Source organism: Pseudorca crassidens, chromosome 5, assembly GCF_039906515.1.
Source record: "Pseudorca crassidens isolate mPseCra1 chromosome 5, mPseCra1.hap1, whole genome shotgun sequence".
NCBI classification, from domain to species: Eukaryota; Metazoa; Chordata; class Mammalia; order Artiodactyla; family Delphinidae; genus Pseudorca; species Pseudorca crassidens.
Window position 1 is genome coordinate 25020760 of NC_090300.1, and position 23483 is coordinate 25044242.

The following is a 23483-nucleotide window of genomic DNA, read 5'->3' on the forward strand; positions in this document are numbered from 1 at the left end:
TAGATTTTTTTTATATGTAACCTCCTTTATGTTTTACATTCTTACTCCAAACTAAGAATCCTCTTTGTCAAAGACACAAGAGGACTTGAGGATATGGGGAGGGGGAAGGGTAAGCTATGACAAAGTGAGAGAGTGGCATGGACATATATACATGACCAAACGTAAAATACATAGCTAGTGGGAAGCAGCTGCATAGCACAGGGAGATCAGCTTGGTGCTTTGTGACCACCTAGATGGGTGGGATAGGGAGGGTGGGAGGGAGGGAGATGCAAGAGGGAAGAGATATGGGAACATATGTATATGTATAACTGGTTCACTTTGTTATAAAGCAGAAACTAACACACCATTGTAAAGCAATTATACTCCAATAAAGATGTTTAAAAAAAAAAGACACAAGATGATAGAATTAGAATAACCTATAAATACTTTAGCCTTTGATATGCATTCTTTTGGGAACAACCAAAATAATAATCTCTCTTTAGGTATGTTACCATTTACGAATGTTCTAGGAAAGAACTGCGTTAAATTTGTCCTATGTTTCTTTGTCAAGTTCCTATAATTTTATTATTTGAGTTATTTTATATTTTAGCTCAAGGCAAATTTTGTCATCTTCCCATACAGCACCTTCTTCTTTGGCCTTCTCACTCCTCAGTTTCTTCAATGTGTTAGCCCCAAGAGGTTTTTCTATAACCCTATAAGAAGCATTTCCTCTATAATGTCATCACTTTAGGGTCTGTTTCCCAAATAAATATTGATTGGCACCTGTTGTATGCTTTACTGAGTACTGGATAGTCAAATAAATTCATTAGAAGTGAGTTATGTCACTGTGACCAGCAGGTGTTAAGCAAGTAGAAGAATTAAATGATTGTGAAATAAAATCCTTTGTTATAGCACAACTAGTGGCTTTTGTTTAACTCAGGAAAGAGAGAGTCCTATTAGCTGATAAAAAATAGACTTGTCATTGAGAAAAACACTATTGGAATACCCTTTTCCCTCTGCAGTGGTGGGCTTTCCTAAATCTTTGCATTTCAGCATATTTATTTAATTTTTTGATGGACATGATTTGGTTGTATTATTCGCAAAATAAAGAAAAATAAATAACGAAAGTAACAGGATCTTTACATTTGTTATTACAATTATCCAGAAGCATTCCCATCATAAAAGTTCTGCATAACAGTTGTGACCGATTGACTTCTATAGAGACAAAGAGGTTATTTCCATTTTCTAACATAAGGACTGCTTTTCTTCATAAAAATCCAATTAAGATCACTTTGACAATCAACTCTGGACTGAATGACTCTTGCAATTTAGATCTTCAGTATTTTTTTTTTTTTTTTTTTTTTTTTTGCGGTACGCGGGCCTCTCACTGTTGTGGCCTCTCCCGTTGCAGAGCACAGGCTCCGGACGCTCAGGCTCAGTGGCCATGGCTCACGGGCCCAGCTGCTCCGCGGCATGTGGGATCTTCCCGGACCGGGGCACAAACCCGTGTCCCCTGCATCGGCAGGCGGACTCTCAACCACTGCGCCACCAGGGAAGCCCATCTTCAGTATTCTTAAGTTGAACTTTCTGTTCTGAATTTAAAATAAAATTGTGTTTGAAGCTGTCAGAAAATGGTACATTTTAATGTAAATATATCTTGAAGTTGTTTTTAAAGCCTTGGCTAAGTCTTTAAATTAGGCATATAGAATGACTTATAATCCTAAAATTTTAAACATTTCTATTACATCAAATAGAGAGTGACTGGGACTATACTTGCAATTACTGTAGAAATTTGTTTTGAATAATAACATGTGCCTAAGAAAAAATGTAGAAAAGTTTATCAGGGGCCTTTTGAGGAGGTGTCCTGAATCTGTCCCTCCCAGTGATTCAGGCCACCATCCAACAATGCACTTTTCTTATGGTGACTTGGCATCCACTGAGCACCAGCAGGAGAGTCATCCCTGAACACTAAGAATGCCACCTTAAGGTCTCTGTGACCTGTACTTTGAGGTCTCAAAAATGTAAAAGCCAGTTTAAAAATACTTCAAAAAAGTTTTTAAAAGTTTAAAGCAAGTCTAATATGTTTCTTCTCATTTAAACGCTTTATGTATTAAAAGCTAATCATTCCATAAAACGTATACTGCTGGTGTCAAAGTAACATTACAATTTCAATAAACTCTCCCATAATATTACAATATGACACATTATTTTTCTCTCTCTCTCTTTTAAAGAAAACCCTGGTGGTTCCATTATTTTAAAAGGAAATACTGGTGAATGAATGATGAAAGGAATTTTCAAATACCACAGTGACTTCAAAAATTTTGGTGATGGATTTGAGATGGTTAAAATATAATTAAAAAAGAATTATCAGAAGGTGTGCCAACAACTGCTTGGTGGTGAGTAGACATTATCAAAGACGGATAAAATTGCAATGTAAGTGATGATTGATTAGTGTGGAAAAGCGTAATTTCTTTCATCTTTTTGGTTTTTGTGATAAACAATTTCTAGTTAATCACAAAGTATAAGGAATGTTTTGGGACTTATATTGGATGTGACATCAGCAATTAGCTGAGCCTCTAATTTCTCAGTTGACATAAATGAGGTCCAGGAAAATATGGTGACTTCCCCAAGGTCACACAGGTAGTTAGAGACATGATTAACAACCAGGATATCTGACTTTCCCTTTCAGTGTTATTTTTCTAGGACCTGTCTGCCTCTTAAAGATGTTTCTGCAGACTCAAAACACTGTGGGTGAGACAGGTTGATGTAGGCACAGGTAGGAATCAAGCCAGGTGTGACAGAAGGGACTAACAAAGTCCTCAGGAAATGTGACAGTACTTGCCCTCTTTGAAAGCATTAGGTTTCAAATATTTAAAGCATTATGCTGTTCAACTAAAATATGCCTACAGGCCAGCCAGTTGCCTTTTTGTTACTCCGGGGGTTTCATTTTTTAGCTGCTTAGATATATTCAGTATCTAAAATGGGTTCATATAGATGTGTTTATAAACAGTAATACAATTTCAATTAGAGGTTAGAAATTTTTTTTGCTGTGGAATACATCGTAAATAAAAGGTTTTATAAAGAGCGCTGAGTAGATGATAGTGTACCCATCATTGATAGGATTTCTTTCTTTCTTTGATAGCTTTGGAGGCATTTTAGGAAGTCTGTTTAATCCATCCAGTCAATCAGGAGTCTCAGGAGTTGATCCCTTTGCTGTAGGGCTGTGTGGTACCTTGCCAAGATGGAAAACTTCCTGTTTTTCAGTGTTATAAAAAACAAAGCTTTAATGGTTGAGAACCTGCCTACAGAAAGTAAATAATGGCTCTGCATATGTTTTGCTAGCTACTTTTATAAATTGAATTTCCTGTGCAAATACAAATACCTTAAGAGTCCAGAGTCCAATAATCAAAACCAACCCTCGATATATTTAACCCTCATGTCAAAACTTTAGAATGTTTAAATCTATTTTCACTATGAGACATGTCCTTATTATAACATATAACCTCTGTGTTGATGCAAATTCCAAATATTGTTTCACCAGTGCTTTTATTCCAGAATAAGCAAAAAGGAAGAGAGAGGTACGATGATAAATGTTTTGTGAGTTTATTGACATTTTTTTTAACATCTTTATTGGAGTATAATTGCTTTACAATGGTGTGTTAGTTTCTGCTTTATAACAAAGTGAATCAGTTATACATATGTTCCCATATCTCTTCCCTCTTGCGTCTCCCTCCCTCCCTCCCTATCCCACCCCTCTAGGTGGTCACAAAGCACCGAGCTGATCTCCCTGTGCTATACGGCTGCTTCCCACTAGCTAGCTATTTTACGTTTGGTATTATATATGTCTGTGCCACTCTCTCACTTTCTCCCAGCTTACCCTTCCCCCTCCCGGTGTCCTCAAGTCCATTCTCTAGTAGGTCTGCGTCTCTATTCCTGTCTTGCCCCTAGGTTCTTCATGACCTTTTTTTTTTTTTTGATTCCATATATATGCGTTAGCATACGGTATTTGTTTTTCTCTTTCTGACTTACTTCACTCTGTATGACAGACTCTAGATCCATCCACCTCAGTTTATTGACATGTATTATTTACTTATGTACAAGACTTTGGAGATGTAAAGCAGTATGTTAAAGGAGTTAAAGAGTGGACTCTTGGTTGGGGAGATGACATGAACTCACAGAAAAAAATAGCAATAGATGCTCATGAATCAGAAGTGTCAAATGTGTGCCATGGTGTTATGGGTATTAACACAATTGAAAGAATACTTCATCCTGGCAAAAGCTAGGAAGGTTTTAGATAGGGGGAACAACTAGGGGTAAGAGGGGAAAAGGTACATTTAAAGGCATAACCATGGGAAGTCATTTGAGGTGTCAGGGGTATGGGACAACCTCTCTTTATCCAAAGTCTAATGAACCACTAAGGACATTGTGTAAGAAAGGCAAACACATTTTGGGAATCTACAATGTGCCTGGGAACTTTTCAAACATTCTTTCACTTGAAATTAACTCCAAAGTAAGTATTAAGGACATACTCATCTTACTGATTCAGGAAACTGAGTGAGGCTCAAGGGAGGTGAAAAGATTTGTCTTGGAGTTTCTGGGTGCAAGGCTAGTGCTCTTTGCATGGAATTACAAAGAACACTGTCTTTCTTTGTGGGACATCCAGCTGGAAATGTAGGACCCTTTGTTTTGATTGTCTCCTAGTCACAATGGTGGTGGTGAGGGATTCCCACCCTAGTGTTATGGGGATGGCTGAGCACACCACACTCAACATGAGACACTGACAGCAGTTTATTAATCACATAAACTCCCAGCCTGGGGGAGGAAGACATCCGACACCACCCAAGGCTACACAGGGCTTGCACTCAGGAACACCGTGAACAAAACAAGCAAGGGCTGTGGGAAGCAGGCTCTGTAGCAGTAAAAATGTGATGTTCCCCTGGTTGCTGTGGGAAGCTATGATTGGCTACTTTCAATAATTCCGAGGGCTGTCAGGGAAGTGAAACCTGCTATTCAGGGATAAGCAGGAACTATTTTTGGTACATCTGATAAGGAGTGTTCAGCTAGGCGACATTATACACAAGAGCAGAGTTGGGAGAGGAATTTGAGGTTAGGCCGTTTTGAGACTTTCCTGGTTTCGGATGTCAAGGCAGCACATAATACTAGTTGAAGGCCTTTTATCACACCCTTATGATACTGTCAGCTCTTTTATCTTTCTAAGTTTTTCGTATTCTTCAAACAGAAGTGGTTTTTTTTTGTTTTGTGAGGGTAGGAACTCCTCACTATTCCTATGTGTGTTAGACTCCTTTTATATTCCTGGCACTTATTCTCTTCTTATCATTGTCTTGCTTATTTGCAGATGCTTTTTTCTTATTGGCTACCCCCAAAGAAGTAAGCTCTGTAAAGGCAAGGGACCTTTTTTTTTTTTTTTTGGTGCTACGCGGGCCTCTCACCGCAGTGGCCTCTCCCATTGCGGAGCACAGGCTCTGGACGCGCAGGCCCAGCGGCCATGGCTCACAGCCTAGCCGCTCCGCGGCATGTGGGATCCTCGTGGACAGGGGCACGAACCCGTGTCCCCTGCATCGGCAGGTGGACTCTCAACCACTGCACCACCAGGGAAGCCCGGCAAGGGACCTTTTTAATTATCGTATTTATTGCTGTGTTCCAGTGCCTATGACAGTCTCTGGCATATAATGAATGCCCAATAAATTTTGTCAAAGAGAACAAATAAGTATAGTTATAAATTATAGACCTGAAGATATTTTTATTTGGTGCTGAGCCTTTCCTCAGTCAGATTAATACACCAAAAATGTATCAAGGGCCTTTTCTGTACCAGCTTCTGTTTTTAGAATAAGTTTCTACCATCAAATAACTAATATTCTGGAGGAGGAGACAAATTAATAAAAATACAGCTGTAACTTGATGACAATATCTGTGAAACAAAAGAGCAGAGGGGTTTGAGGCCTTAAGATGAAATTGTTCTTGAATAATCAGAAAGGAAGCCACAACTGTTTTTTTCAATCCAGATAAAGGAACCCCCCAACTTATTTTAGCTACATATTCCCATTTTCTGTACTTCTTAAAGACAGGGAATATCAACAAAGATATATCTTAAGTCTTTCATGATGGAATTTAAGATGAAGGATAAATTCCAAAATTTAGTTTCTTTTTAGCTCTTATATGAGTTTTGTCTACATACTAAATGTTGTAGGAAATGAAACAATTAAAAAAATGAGATGTGTGTCTAACATACGTAGATACTGTTTGCTACCTGCTTCATTTATAACTGTCAGATAGATTTATTGGTCATTCAGAATGGGTCTTACGGGGTAGGTGGCTTGCTAAGTGCCTCCCTCCATCCCACAGAGTTAAAAATATTTTCCCCATCTGTCTCTGTGCACTTTCCAGAGGTCTGTGTTTACAAATAGATTGTGGAGTCTGAGATCCTGTTCAGTATAATTCCAGTTCCTTTATGGCCCTTTTTATACCCTTTAGCAATACAGACTAGTATAAAACCATCACCAAAAGGTGAGTTTATGTTCTCATATGCATCCCTGGTTTCCCCTGTTTGAAAATTTAAGCAGGAAATTTATAGGATTTAAGTCAAAGTGCCCTATTGGGAGTCTTAACAGTCTTCATAGTGTGATAGAAACATATTGTGACTGTGTTCCTTCTGTTTGAAGGCGATCTTGGGATTTTACTGTTTTATAAATTAAAGAAATGGATCGATATCATAAATTTACCCTGGAATTCAGTAAAGGTGAGAGTGTGCTACAAAGGAGACAGCCAATATAAAAGAGGGTTTTATATTAATCTGAAATATAGGTTGTCTATTTTTTTCCCTGAGTTATAAATACATTGAATAGGTTGGTACCAACTTCATTAACATTTATTGGGGGAGGAAATATGTTCCTAATTGGATATGAATCCATTAACTTTGCAAGTTTTAAGCGTGGCATTTAGGAGTGGCATATATGTTTAAAATCCTTTAAAACAGTGAGTGATACAAAAGATAGGAAGATTTGGTTTATTCTCCTGTATTTCAGATCCGTTTTTCTTTAGACTGAGATTTTGTTGTCATGGCCTTTAGGTAAGAAGGAAGTTATGCAGGTAAACCAGAGAGTGGGAAGTTGGGGGGAAAAGACTTTGAAGCCATGAAATCAATCGATCCTATACTTCTCAAAGAATGATATATTCCTGATTTTTTTCTTTAATACTCTTTTACATGTCATGAGTCAAAATTTGAGATGAAATTTTACCACTGTCATTCTCTGTGTGGTTCTCTTTCCCTTCCTGATCACCGCCTCTTTCTTTCTCTTATTATTTTTTAATCATGTACTCTAGTGACTGCTAATGCATAGGAACTACTTCTGAGATTATCAAACTAAACTTCTTAAAACTTTAGTTTTTTGCTTTTGTCTTTCACACATAAAATAACGATTAATTCCTAATTTCTTTATAGATGGCTGCTTTCATCAAAGCTTCTTACATATAAATTATTTCTACTATTCATTTTTTATATATTCTTCTTTTGAAACCAAAATTAAATGGTTGGTTTTCCCTTCAGGGTTAATTTTGGGGCTACGTGATTTTGGCCTCCACAATTATTCTTTTATGCCCTCTAATGGCAGCCTGAGGAAACTCCTATTGGACACAATTTCAAGAAAATAAACTTACAAAAAAAAAAAAACCCAAGAAATCACTCAAAGATTTTAATATAAATAACTTTCACACACCAAGCATTCTTGCTGTGGGAAAAACCATATGTTCATTTGCTAAACTTGGGAAATAGGTCTTCTGGTTGATTAGCCGTAGTTTTTAAGGAATTTCTTTATTTGGATGATTATTTTTAAAACTCTATTTTTAATTGCAGTTAAAATTCTTATGTGATTCTATTAGGGTAATAGATATTTTTCCAAAGTGTTTATTTGCTTTGAAATTAGTAAATATATAGGCATGCATATTCATACATAGATAGCTACACCATCTTTAAAATTGGCTTTGTATTTATTATTAGGTATGAATGGGGATGAGGAATGGGAAAATTCAAACTTGTTTCTTCGGAGGCTTCTGGCATTACCTTCAATGGTGCTACAGAATAAATCTGGACTATGGTACTAAAATCCCATCTCTTTTTTTTTTTTTTTTTTTTTACTGTTGTAGCCCTATATGTTTAGAGAATGCCTGATGAAGTTGGCCTGAGTCTCAAACATCATGAGTGGCCCTCACAGGAGATTCACTTTCAAGGTTAAAACCTAAAGGAAGGGCTTCCATGGTGGCGCAGTGGTTGAGAGTCCGCCTGCTGATGCAGGGGACACGGGTTCGTGCCCCGGTCCGGGAAGATCCCACATGCCGCGGAGCGGCTGGACCCGTGAGCCATGGCTGCTGAGCCTGCGCGTCCGGAGCCTGTGCTCCGCGACGGGAGAAGCCACAGCAGTGAGAGGCCCGCGTACCGCAAAAAAAAAAAAAAAAAAACCTAAAGGAAAACATTTTCCACATCTTAAAAATGTGCTTATATCAACTGGTTCCAGCTATGCATTACAAGCAGGTTTCCTAAAACATTAATTTCTCTTTTGCTCCTCATTTTTGCTGTTCTCGTCATCTTGCTTTCTTCACAGCTCAAGACTTTGGCCTTAGATCCTACTGGAGTTGTTCTGCTTCAGTACCATTCTAGAAATGTAGCTTTTACTCTTCATGATAGCAGGAAACAGCACGGAGGCATCTACTGGTTGGAAAATAATCTTTTCCCCTCTGCAGGTCTTGCTCTATGAGCCTTCGTTGGTTGCACCAAAAGAATTACACTCTATTCTCAAAATGCTGTTAGAAGTTTTTCTTGCCTATAGTGTTAACTTGAAATAATACTTATAAGCATCGATATAACTAGATATCATTAAGTACATACTCTAAAAAAGATAAATTCATAAAATTCTCTCCTTATAAAATTTAAAAGTTCCTGTGATATGATATTATACCAAATATTGGAGTATTCTCTAGAATTAAGTATAGATATAAAATAGGCTGAACTGGCAAAAGTTCTTCGAGCCAAGGACTATAATGCTAATTTTAACAGCTTCTGTTCATTGAACACCTGCAATGTGCCAGGCTCTACACAGCTCACCTCTAGTCTTTACCTCAATTCTACAACAAAGAAGTCACTGTTCTCATTTGACTCATGAGAAAACCGAGGCTCAAAGAGTTGGAATGACTTGTTCAGGGTCACAGTGATGTAAAGAGGCAGAACTGGGTTTCTGACTCCAATGGGATCTTAGTGCAAAGGTTGTAGAAGGGGCCAGAATAGAGATTTGAGTTTTCATTTTCTTCCTACTGAGCTTCATGGCTTTTGAATGATCTTCATCTTCAGCTTTAAATGTGTACTTGTATTTGGGATAAAAGACAAGTGTTGCAATAGAGTTTAGCGAATCAGTGCTTCCCTGTTTGACCGGGGTTCAAATTTGAGCTAGGCTACTTCCTAAGAGTGAGACATCCAGTGAATTAAGTAATCTCTTTCCATCTATTGAAAAAGATAATAGCAAAAATAAACTATAGACATATAGTGTCAGGAAAGTTAACTCTGGGGAGGACCAAGAGGGTGGTTATTGAAAGGGGCCCAAGGGTGGCTTCTGGGGTGCCATTGGCATTCTAACTGATGGCCTGGGTCATGAGATGTAATGATTCATTGGTTTGTTCATTTCAGTTGTAAAAAAAAAACATAATAGTAACCATTTCAATAGGAGGATTAAGATATACTGCTTAGTGCATAAAAATTCTTTATAAATAACAACTGTTATTTTTGTTGATTTTTTGAATTCTGTTGTCTTATTTTAAGAATTATGCAGTTTTTTTTTTTTTGTTTTGTTTTTTTGTTTTGCGGTACGCGGGCCTCTCACTGTTGTGGCCTCTCCCGTTGCGGAGCACAGGCTCCGGATGCGCAGGCTCAGCGGCCATGGCTCACAGGCCCAGCCGCTCCGCGGCATGTGGGATCTTCCCGGACCGGGGCACAAACCCGTGTCCCCTGCATCGGCAGGTGGACTCTCAACCACTGTGCCACCAGGGAAGCCCAAGAATTATTCAGCTTTAAAAGCAGGGAATAAAAAATGCATGCTGTATATGAATATGAATATCTAGATAACTCTTTGTAGCTGTAGTCATTGCCATATGGCAACATTTTATTCTATTTCACCATTGAATAAGTGAAAACACAAAAACAGGTTTTGTTCTATGTTAAGAAATGAAACCCAAGGTTCTTATTTTGATTTATGACATTTAGTTAATTACTATTATTTTCAAATGTAAAATTCCAATAAACTACTGCTCACCGAACAATATTTATTTAATGCAACTGAATTTCTTGCCCTAAAATGGAGTTTCTTCACCAGCAAGTCTAAGGTTTTGTGCTGATGTGAAACATAGGGAGAGAAGGAAGTGATTGCTGAAACTGGGGAGAGAAACCCTGACTGAGGAAGATGAAGGGGCCCTAGGCACTGTGCTGAGCACTTTAAATGTACCATCTTTTTAGAAACGACAATTCCTGTTAGGTAGGTAGGATTTTCTATCATCCCATTTTACAGATGAGAATCGGAGATTTAAGAGTAGCTAAATAACTTGTCTGTCACACAGCTAATAAAAGACACAGCTAGATGTCTACCACCAGAGTCTCCCCATGTCCTTCTTACTGCCTCATCAAGGCTTTTCCATTTTAAAAGTAACCACTCACAACTAGCATGACATAGAGGGGACACAAAATACTGCTTCAAAAAGGCTTATTGGAATCAACAAAGGAAGAATACCGGAAATTAAACTTTCTAATATTTGGAACACAGTTAAGCTCCTTTCCAAACACTTGGCTCCTGAAGAATCATTCCTTTGAAAGAACTGTCCTATTAACAATCATTCAGTGACAGAGAATTACCAAACTGCATGGTGAATTATTCTCTTTTTGCTGGATCCTGGGGGTACCCAGAATGATAATGCTATTATTTTAAGTAGGCTTTCATGTTGCTTATGGTAGGTTACCATATTATTCTCCCCACAATTTGAATTAATTACATTTTCTTCATTTTATGTCTGAAAAGAGAAGTAATGGATAGCTTACTGCCATCCCTTCTAAGTATGCAGCCATCTTATTGATTCTTCCTGGAGGAACTTGCTGACTTCAATAGATGATATAAGAATAAAGGAATTTAGCTGTTCATATTCCTCAAGGGCAGAGGGGGGGTATATGTCTTCTTTATCCAAGAGCCATGCAGACCTCTATGCATTTTTCATAATGCATCTGGTTTCTCTATTTCAGACATTCTCTTATCTCCAAATACCTTGTAGCACTTCCCCATTGGGGCTGCAGTTGGCTGCCTCAGCAAGTTAACTGTAAAACTTAAAACTTTTATGTTTAATAGTATGAGGACACTTGGGTCTTTCTCTTAAGTGATGAATATGATAAAACATGGCATTTTGTTAATTTCTGATACTCTAATGGTTTGTTGATTAGAATAGAAAATAAGTCTTAAAAATAAAAAAGCCCAGATTTTAGGATATAAGCTTTTACCTTTCATTTGAAACTTAGAGAATGAGTTCATTGATATTTTACACTGGGTTTTAGAAACATCATTATTAGCTGGGTGGGGTGGGAGTGGGGGAGCTTAATTAATCAGAGCAGAAAAGAAAGAACAATGAACATGGAGTTAGAAGTGCTAGTTTCCAGGCCTGGTTCTGCCATTTCATAGCTTGGGGAAGTTACTTGTTCCTCCAAGTCTTAGCTTCATTTATAAAATAGCACAAATATTACCTACTTTCTTATCTCACAGGTTTTGTGATAGTCACATGAAGTAGTATGTGAAAACACTTCATAAATCACAGTTCTATAAAAGTATAAAGTATATTTTTTCTGATAACCATATACATATACCTGATTTTAGAAATCCCAGTAGCTTTATTATTCCTAGTTAGAAAGGAGAGTTTACAAAGGTGCACCAAACCCCAGTTAAATGAGTAGCATGGTGCTGAATACTGAGGAAAGTTTCTCAATTTCCATGTTTTGAGTAACCTTCATGTTTTGACCTAGCCTTCAGGCAGGTCCTAGGTAGCCAGAAACCTGGCCCTGAGCAACCACATACACTTACTCAAGTGTGCTGTGCAAATTCTATAATTTTCTGTGTATACTATGATGTGAGAAAGTTGGGAGGCCCTAACAGGATGATTAAAAACCAAAGCATCCAAAAACAACAGAATACACTTTCTTCTCAAGTGCTCATGGAACATTCTCCAGGATAGACCATATCTTGGGTCACAAATCAAGCCTTGGTAAATTTAAGAAAATTGAAATTGTATCAAGTATCTTTTCCAACCACAACGTTATGAGACTAGATATCAATTACAGGAAAAAAATCTGTAAAAAATACAAATACATGGAGGCTAAACAGTACACTACTTAATAACCAAGAGATCACTGAAGAAATCAAAAAATACCGAGAAACAAATGACAATGAAAACACGATGACCCAAAACCTATGGGATGCAGCAAAAGCAGTTCTAAGAGGGAAGTTTAGAGCAATACAATCCTACCTCAAGAAAAAGGAAACATCTCAAATAAACAGCCTAACCTTACATCTAAAGCAATTAGAGAAAGAAGAACAAAAAAACACCAAAGTTAGCAGAAGGAAAGAAATCATAAAGATCAGATCAGAAATCAATGAAAAAGAAATGAAGAAACAATAGCAAAGATCAATAAAACTAAAAGCTGGTTCTTTGAGAAGATAAACAAAATTGATAAACCATTAGCCAGACTCACCAAGAAAAAAAAGGAGAAGACTCAGATCAATAGAATTAGAAATGAAAAAGGAGAAATAACAACTGACACTGCAGAAATACAAAGGATTATGAGAGATTACTACAAGTAACTACATGACAATAAAATGGACAACCTGGAAGAAATGGACACATTCTTAGAAAAGTACAACCTTCTGAGACTAAACCAGGAAGAAATAGAAAATATGAACAGAACAATCACTAGCACTGAAATTGAGACTGTGATTAAAAATCTTCCAACAAAAGCCCAGGACCAGATGGCTTCACAGGTGAATTCTATCAAACATTTAGAGAAGAGCTAACACCTATCCTTCTCAAACTCTTCCAAAATATAGCAGAGGGAGGAACACTCCCTAACTCATTCTATGAGGCCACCATCACCCTGATACCAAAGCCAGAAAAAGATGTCACAAAGAATGGAAACTACAGGCCAATATCACTGATGAACATAGATGCAAAAATCCTCAACAAAATACTACCAATCAGAATCCAAAGCACATTAAAAGGATCATACACCATGATCAAGTGGGGTTTATCCCAGGAATGCAAGGATTCTTCAATATATGCAAATCAATCAATGTGTGATACATCATATTAACAAAGTGAAGGATAAAAATCATATGATCATCTCAATAGATGAAGAAAAAGCTTTTGACAAAATTCAACACCCATTTATGACAAAAACTCTCCAGAAAGTAGGCATAGAGGGAACTCACGTCAACATAAAAAAGGCCATACATGACAAACCCACATCCAATATCATTCTCAGTGGTGAAAAACTGAAACCATTTCCACTAAGATCAGAACAAGACAAAGCTGCCCACTCTCACCACTGTTATTCAACATAGTTTTGGAAGTTTTAGCCACAGCTATCAGAGAAGAAAAAGAAATAAAGGGAATCCAAATCGTAAAAGAAGAAGTAAAGCTGTCACTGTTCACAGATGACATGATACTATACACAGAGAATCCTAAACACTCTACCAGAAAACTACTAGAACTAATCAATGAATTTGGTAAAGTAGCAGGATACAAAATTAATGCACAGAAATCTCTGGCATTCTTATACACTAATGATTAAAAATCTGAAAGAGAAATTAAGGAAACACTCCCATTTACCATTGCAACAAAAAGAATAAAATACCTAGGAAAAAACCTACCTAAGGAGACAAAAGACCTGTATGCAGAAAACTGTAAGACACTGATGAAAGAAATTAGATGATACAAACAGATGGAGGGATATACTATGTTCTTGGATTGGAAGAATCAACAGTGTGAAAATGACTATTCTACCCAAAGCAATCTATAGATTCAATGCAATCCCTATCAAACTACCAATGGCATTTTTCACAGAACTAGAACAAAAAATTTCACAATTTGTATGGAAACACATAAGACCCTGAATAGCCATAGCAATCTTGAGAAAGAAAAATGGAGCTGGAGTAATCAGACTCCCTGACTTCAGACTATACTACAAAGCTACAGTAATCAAGACAGTATGGTACTGGCACAAAAACAGAAATATAGATCAATGGAACAGGACAGAAAGCCCAGAGATAAACCCACGCACATATGGTCACCTTATTTTTGTTAAAGGAGGCAAGAATATACAATGGAGAAAAGACAGCTTCTTCAATAAGTGGTGCTGGGAAGACTGGACAGCTACATGTAAAAGATTGAAATTAGAACACTCCCTAACACCATACACAAAAATAAACTCAAAATGGATTAAAGACCTAAATATAAGGCCAGACAGTATAAAACACTTAGAGGAAAACATAGGCAGAACACTCTATGACATAAGTCACAGCAAGATCCTTTTTGACCTACCTCCTACAGAAATGGAAATAAAAACAAAAATAAACAAATGGGACCTAACGAAACTTCAAAGCTTTTGCACGGCAAAGGAAACCATAAACAAGATGAAAAGACAACCCTCAGAATGGGAGAAAATATTTCCAAATGAAGCAACTGACAAAGGGTTAATCTCCAAAATTTACAGGCAGCTCATGCAGCTCAATATCAAAAAACAAACAATCCAATCCAAAAACGGGCAGAAGACCTAGATAGACATTTCTCCAAAGAAGATATACAGATTGCCAACAAACACATGAAAGAATTCTCAACATCACTAATCATTAGAGAAATGCAAATCAAAATTATAATGAGGTATCACCTCACACCAGTCAGAATGGACATCATCAAAAAATCTACAAACAATAAATACTGGAGAAATTGTGGAGAAAAGGGAACCCTCATACACTGTTGCTGGGAATGTAAATTGATACAGCCACTCTGGAGAACAGTATGGAGGTTCCTTAAGAAACTAAAAATAGAACTACCATATGACCCAGCAATCCCACTACTGGGCACATACCCTGAGAACACCATAATTCAAAAAGAGTCATGTACCACAATGTTCATTGCAGCTCTATTTACAATAGCCAGGGCATGGAAGCAACCTAAGTGTCCATTGACAGATGAATGGATAAAGAAGATGTGGCACATTTATACAATGGAATATTACTCAGCCATAAAAAGAAACGAAACTGAGTTATTTGTAGTGAGGTGGATAGACCTAGAGTCTGTCATACAGAGTGAAGTCAGAAAGGGAAAAACAAATACTGTATGCTAACACATATATATGGAATCTTAAAAAAAAAAATGGTTCTGAAGAACCTAGGGGCAGGATGGGAATAAAGATACAGCTGTAGAGAATAGACTTGAGGACACGGAGGGGGAAGGGTAAGCTGGGATGAAGTGAGAGAGTGTACTTATATACACTACCAAATGTAAAATAGATAGTGGGAAGCAGCTGCATAGCACAGGGAGATCAGCTCGGTGCTTTGTGACCACCTAGAGGGGTGGAATAGGGAGGTTGGGAGGGAGATGCAAGAGGGAGGAGATATGGGGATATATGTATATTTATAGCTGATTCACTTTGTAATAAAGCAGAAACTAACACACCATTGTAAAGCAATTATACTCCAATAAAGGTGTTAAAAAATAAATAAAAACCAAAGCACATATATCCCCTGTTTCTTTGAAAGTTATAGTCTGATGAGCAGCATAATAGACAGTTTAGATGGCTAAGAACAATTACAAAGCACAGTATTGAGTTTAAAAAAGCTAAAGTACTGTTTGGATACCACTGTAATGGGGAATATGTGAATTTGTGGAATAAAATGAATTGCGATTCAGTTTCAAAGTAGGCCTTGGACAGGAATTACATAGAGAAGGAGATGTTTCATGGCCAGAGTTGGGGATAAGTTAAGAAAAGAGGCGGAAGGCAAGAAGATGGTGCTGATTATATTGCTGTTTTAAAGGACCAAGTTAGGCTGTCATGAGACATAAGGCTAAAGAGTTGCATTATGACCATTTGAATGATAGCTGTGACTGTTGTACTGAAGAGTTCGGATTTACCAGATGTATTAATTTCCTATTGCTGCTTGTAACAAATTTAGTGGCTTAAAACAAGTCATATATATTATAGTTTTGGAGGTCTGTAGTCTAAAAGGGGTTGACTGGACTGCATTACTTCTGGAGGCTCGAGGGGAGAATCCATGTTTTTGCTTTTTAAAGCTTCTAGATGACACTTGCATCCCTGGACTCGTGATCCCTTCTGTGCCTCACTCAGGCCTCTGCTTCTGCCATCACACTGCTTTCTCTCTGGCCATGACCCTCCTGTGTGATTACGTTGGGTCCACACAGATAATCCAGGACAAGCTCCCAATCCCCAAATCCATAACTTAATCACTGCAAAGTTCCTTTTGCCATTTAAAGTAACGTATTTACCGGTTCTGAGGAATAGGATGTGGACATCTTTGGGGGAAGGTATTATGTACCTTATCACACCGGCATAGTTAATGTGTAGTTATAGGTCTTGAATAGGATATGATTTTGTTTCCCATATATGATATTTTTTTCTTTATAGCTGTGTGTGTGTGTATGTGCGTGTAATCACTCACGTGCATATGCCCAAGCCCAGGCAATGTTGTCTTCAAAGAAAAGTGTTTTACATCTGACCACATATACTATAAACCATGTGAATACTTGAATTGTTTGAATTCATTATATCGATTTTATTCTCCACTGTTGCCTAGTGAAGTGTCAGGCACATAATAGATTCACAACAATTCAATGAAGTAATATTGGGCAAGTAATTAGCTTCTCTATGGCAAGAAAAATAGTATTTATCTACCAGCTAGAATAAGTCCATTCTATCATATGGATTATTTAGATGAATTATTTCAGGGAATAAAAATCTGTGTAGACAGAAAAGATGGTGGATAGATGGCCATGACAGATGGAGCTCACCGTTATGTCCTCTGTCTCATACCTTATCACACCATGATGTTATCGTTGATTTACTTGACAGCTTCACCCACCTAAACTGCAAGCAACTTAAATTAGCACTTCTTCCTCTTCCTCCTCTTTCTCCTTCTCCCCTTCGTCCTTCTCCATCTTCCATCTCCGATGCCTAATATAATTCTTAGTCCACAGTAGATTCTTTATATATCTTCCCTATAGATCATCAACAACCAATTACAAAATACAGTGATGAAAAAAATCCCATTTATATTAGCAAAAACATCTGTGAATAAACTGTGTAACTAAAAATAAACTTTTATAGACTATAAAAGATGAAGAAGGGCTTCCCTGGTGGCACAGTGATTGAGAGTCTGCCTGCCGATGCAGGGGACACAGGTTTGTGCCCCGGTCCGGGAAGATCCCACATGCCGCGGAGCGGCTGGGCCCGTGAGCCATGGCCGCTGAGCCTGCGCGTCCGGAGCCTGTGCTCCGCAACGGGAGAGGCCACAACAGTGAGAGGCCTGCGTACAGCAAAAAAAAAAAAAAAAAAAAAAAAAAGAAGAAATTCCTAGTTAAGAAGTTTCAATAAAATTAAAACTCGTCCTGACTAAATTAATATACAAATTTAAGGCATTTCCAAGCAAATTTTCAATGGGATTATTTTTATAATTTGACAGAAATGACTGAAAACTTTATATGAGAGAATAAAGATATGAAAGAACCAATTCTGCTTATAAAACTTAAGAGCGATACTTGTATTACCAGATACTAATAAGTAGTATAATGATATTAAACAAATATGGCTCTAGTACAATAGATGAAGATGGGACAGAAAGGAGACTGCTAAGACAAATGTGTGTGAGTATGTGTGATAATATGTTATAGATAGCGTTTCAAATTAGAAAGGCTAGATCATTCAGAAAATAGTTTTGTGTCAGCTGGCAATCATATAGGACAAAAATTAGGTCCCTACTTCCCACCATAACAAAAAATGCAGATTATCATATTTTGGGTATTAAAATACACAAACTAGTGAATAATTAAATAAATCTCATAGTGGGAAAAACATTTATAAACAGGCTATCTTTACAGAAAAATCACATTGTAAAAGAGTAGTAGATTTTATTATGGAACAGAAAAGGACAAACGTGATTAATTTTTTTGTGGTATGCGGGCCTCTCACTGTTGTGGCCTCTCCGGTTGCGGAGCACAGGCTCCGGACGCGCAGGCTCAGCGGCCATGGCTCACGGGCCCAGCCGCTCCGCGGCATGTGGGATCTTCCCGGACCGGGGCACGAACCCGTGTCCCCTGCATCGGCAGGCGGACTCTCAACTGCTGCGCCACCAGGGAAGCCCAAATGTGATTAATTTGAGAGTATGTTTAGTTCAGGCATCCTAGCTTTTCTAGATAATTGAAGAGGACCTTGTAATTGCCAGCCCAGTTTAATCTGCCATCCCTTTTTCTTCTAGAGAAGTTGCATATTTCTCATTAGAAAAAGTCAGTGGCATAATAAACTTGAGAGAGAGAGAGAGAGAACGCACTGAGAGCTGGGCAAGCACTTAAGTGGGAGAGGAGGAAAGAAGAGGGGGGCGGGGAGGGGGAAAGGAAAGCTCAAGGCTATGGAGAATTATGTTTTAGAAGGTCTGTAGGATGTGCCACTAAAGAAGCTGCCAAGTCTGAATTATATGTTTAGGCAGAAGAGCTGACTCCAGGGTATGACATATGGGTGACAATTCATCCAGAGCTGTATGCTTTAGTGCAGGGCTGCAGATCCCTCAGTGTATGCATTATCTCAGGGTATAAGGAAGGGATGAGTATGGAAGCAAAGTGTCATCCTTAATATACCTCTCTTTACCTTCTCCACTATCCACGTGACCCAGTCTCCTAGCCACTCTATATTTGGGACGTTCCCTTTCACACAGCTCTTTTTTTTTTTTTGGTACATGGGCCTCTCACTGTTGTGGCCTCTCCCGTTGCGGAGCACAGGCTCCGGACGCGCAGGCCCAGTGGCCATGGCTCACGGGCCCAGCCACTCCGCGGCACATGGGATCTTCCCGGACCGGGACACGAACCCGTGTCCCCTGCATCGGCAGGCGGACTCCCAACCACTGCGCCACCAGAGAAGCCCCCTCATACAGCTCTTGATATTCATTTCAAACACTTTTCATTTGCGTGAAAATGTTATGGTAGCATGAAATGACCTGCTCACAGATCCGCATTATTTTAGAGATGGCCCTACAGGTAAATTCTTCCTCTTAGGTAGAATGAACCACAGATGGAGCAAAGTCAGTCCTAGAGGGGCTTACTGAGCTAGTCAGTTCCCTGGAGTTTGCTATTTCTTTTAAAACTGTGTGAACATGATATACCAAATGAAATCCAAAGGCTGAAGTCTCATCTCAATGGAATCTGTGGTTTTAGACTCATGAAACTTATTTAGGTGAAACTTGGGTTTCCCACAGCTGTGCCTGAAACTTCCCATGGCAAGATCTTTACATAACTGCAGACAGCTTAGCGAACACATCTGCTTAATTTATTGCTATGGTCAGTTCTGTCAGCAGAGAAAAGAATTAAGATAAACCTATTAGACTATCGTTATATGACAATAAATCAAAACGGTCATTTTAAAGACTGATTTTTAAAACATAGATGGAATATAAATTGTGTGATGATGTCAAGTTTAAGAAACATTTAGAGGGAGGAATACTGAGAAAATACATTCTTTACAAAATTATTCCTTATTTATGGCCACTGCTAGAATAATAGCAGTACTATCCTACTGTGTCTCATATTTATAGAAAAATTTTACAAAGGATGTGACAGCAAGAAGGGTGATAATCAAGTGATTGTTAAATAGAATTAGAGTTAAATCAGTGAGTTTAAGAATTCATAGTACTATTGTTTAATAGCGTATTAGAGATTTGTTTTAGTTGTAACACCTGATATAAAATGCCATTTTGATATGGGTTATTTCAATCTCTGGAACTAACAGATTAATTTTTAAAAAGAAGCTTTAGTCTTAGACATTTTACCATTGCTACATGATGTAACGGAATTGGATCTCTGAACAAGTCACCTCAACTCCATGAGCCTCATTTTTCGCTTTTATTAAATAAGGGTATGGACTAGTTCATCTGTGAGTTTCTTTTCACCTATAAACTTGAATAATTCCAATGGTCTTTGAGGACATAGAGCACATTGTATATCTTGGCTTGGCAGTAACCAACCAAGGAACACAAAGCAAAACAAGTTTCAGAGTTTCTGAGGACATTTATGGTGTGTGGTTCATTGAACACATATTGGTGGGATTCCTACTGCCGTAGTGCGCTTCTAAGGGACACCTTTGCCCCATATTTTAACATTTATGAAATTGGGATTAGTTTTACATGTGATGGCATGCCGTAATTCCATCTTTATGAACATTTTTTCCTTACAGGTACATAAAACAGGGACTCAATATATTCTCTGTTGAGTCTTAAGGTTGCTGAAATTCAGAAAATGTCAGGTGACATGCTGTGTGCTGAGGATAGCTGGTCCCTGTATGGGTAAAGCTTCCATTCTAAACATATAACCACATGAAGAAGTGTTAAAACTGCAACAGTGTTACATGTGCTGTGAGATCACGTCACCACAGTGCCTCCTCATCTACCATCAGCCTCATTTCCACCAGCAGCCCTTCTACACTTGGAATGTTCCCTCCACATCATAATCTCTTTGCTCAATTGTGTGTACTTCCAGACAACAGAATAATTTTAATATATTATTTCCAGAATAATTTTCTATACTGATGAGGTGCTCATGTGGCCTGAATGAGGAAAAAAATTGGGAGCTCTTTCTTTATAAGGATATTTGCCAATAATGGAATACCAATTTTCCTGCTTCTGCCCCAAATTTAGGGTTCATTTCTTAGACCAAATTAATTGTCATGTAACCATTTAAAAATGTTCACGACTTATGATATTCATTGTCTCAATCTATAAATAGTTATCACCCTATTACATTTTTATAATTTTTTATAAAATCATGATTTTGGCTTCAGGGTTTTTCACTGTGGACTTGTATCAGAAATGAAATGTGCTACATCAGGAGGATAGATGTTAAATTATACTTTTCCTTCGTAACCACAGCCAAAGCAAGTGTTCCATGCCAGTTACAGGTAGAGCCCCTCTGCCTGGCATAATCAAAATGTCTTTCTCTTGTTATTGAAAATGCTGGGAGAGGCAGGCTAGATGGATGTCAGGGAGATAAAAGAGGGTGGGGGAAGGAAAAGTATAGAAAAAGTGGCAGGTGAGTGGAGCAGTGGGCACTCAAACTTTGTACTTGGAATGGAGAAAAGAAAGAGATGGCCCTCAGGCTGAGCTATCAGTGTAGGGCCAAAGGCACTAGGCATGGTTGCCCATGTACATATCTGGTTTAGGTTTTATGTCTAGAAGAAAAACATGACAGAAAATTTGCAAACAAAAATAATCTTGATTACTGTGCATTAATTCTTTTCCATCTGCCCACATATATTTTTCATAGCAGACAAATCATAAATATATTTCTGTATTTACTTTTCTGTTAAACTTTGCGTCAGAAGCATATTTTCCATTTGATTTCATAGTGTTCCAAATTTTAATGTTAATGGCTGCATCATTTATTCATTCAACAGATATATTTTGAGTGCCTACCATATATCAGTACTAGGGTTTGCTATTAGTACTGAATAAAGCAGACAGAATTTACATAAAGTTTTATTAAGTGGAAGACTAGCTTAATTAACTATTCCCACATTAGGCATTTAGGATGTTTCTAATTTCCCCATAAGGAGATCTCTTTCATATCTACCTTTCTTCTTCCTTCTTCCTTCCTCCCTCCCTCCCTCCCTCCCTCCCTCCCTTCCTTCCTTCTTCCTTTGTATTAATTCCTTAGGATAAATTACCAGATACAGAATTGCTTCTCAAATAGATGGACATTTTGGGGGGGTGATAAGTGGGCTCTTAATTTACAGTTACATATTTTAGTGTTTTGACATCAAAATGATTATTTGCTCAAGCAAAATGATAAAAACTATGCCATTGTTTGACTGGTAAGATTTAAAATGGAGGTACAGAGATATAACTATGTTTGGGATTTGTATAATTTGTTTTAATTATTTATATTAACTATTGTGTTTAAGAGCTCCTAGTTAAAAATATAGCTGTAGTTCTTATAAAAGGAGTTAAAGGACATGGGTTTAACTTGTGAATACCTAGAACTAATAAGATAAAAATGATCAAATGAGAATGTAACATGATTTTTAGAAATGCTACTTAACCAAAGTCAGTAGCATTATGGAAAGTGGAGAAATGTTCACTGCCTAAGAAACCTAAACTTTGAAGAAGCCCTGGAAGACATTCTCTTGGAACTAATCCTAATTTTACTAAGGGATGTAACAGATGATCTAAGAAGTCCTTTGTTTTCTGGGACACTATGATAAAGTGATAATTCGTTTTTCCATTGTGCTACATAGGGATTTAGAGGCATTACTCATACCCATCACCTGCTCATTGGTGAAAGATTAAAATCCTTATAAACATGCATGTGTATGTGAGCATCATACACTCCTTATAACTGCTTCTGATGTGAGTATCCCTCTCTGATATAACCACCTCCAAAGCTTTATGGACATTCTTTCTAGCCATTCCCATGGGGTCTGGGCATGAACATATCAGTTACCTATTTCAGCAGACAATAAAGATGAATAACTAGTTAATGCGACAGTTTAATTTTTAAACACATAAAATCAAATTTACCAATTAGGCCATTAGGAAAGGGCTGAAAACAGTAGATGCAGTTTTAAAAACAAAAGATACTTAAATGTCAAAGAGACATTGATCATAGATTTTTGTGTAGTACTTCCCCTTTAACATGGTAAATTGGGTCTGTTTCATTCTTTACTCAAAACAGAAAAAAGGCTATGTATTTAACATTTCCAAATATAATTTTTATTTTGCTACAGTGATATGGGTTCCCGAACCATTAAGGTTTTTTTTTGTGTGTAGAATTTTAGTATTATCAGTGTTGCAAGAGAGAAACTAAGATAGCAAATTGCAGCAGGGAAAAGTGCCTGCAGAAATATGCCATGTAAGACAGTATCAGAGATAAGTAGGCTAAACAGTAAAGAGAATTATAAAGCAGTATATTTCAAATGGTCTAATCTAGTATGGTTTATTTTATCTTTAACAATTTACTATCAAAAGTTGTATAATCAAACCCTTAAAATGGAAACTTACATATAGTCCTAATTTAACTTCATGACAAGAAGTTCTGATGTGAACCATTCAGAGATGTCGCATACGACTCCATAAATACAGGTGGGATATCATTAGATAGTGGGTAGATCTCAGCATGCTCCAGTATCTAGATCAAAACCTAGCGTT

At 37.6% G+C, this 23483-nt stretch overlaps 1 long non-coding RNA gene across 2 annotated transcripts in view; it reads left to right on the forward strand.

Moving 5' to 3' along the window:
* The window catches only part of LOC137224729 (uncharacterized), a 315621-nt gene that overhangs the window by 227423 nt on the left and 64715 nt on the right, over window positions 1-23483 (forward strand). For both annotated transcript variants that reach the window (XR_010943482.1, XR_010943481.1), the window contains one exon: window positions 2211-2375. This is a non-coding gene — a long non-coding RNA (uncharacterized lncRNA). The remainder of the gene's footprint in view (window positions 1-2210; window positions 2376-23483) is intronic.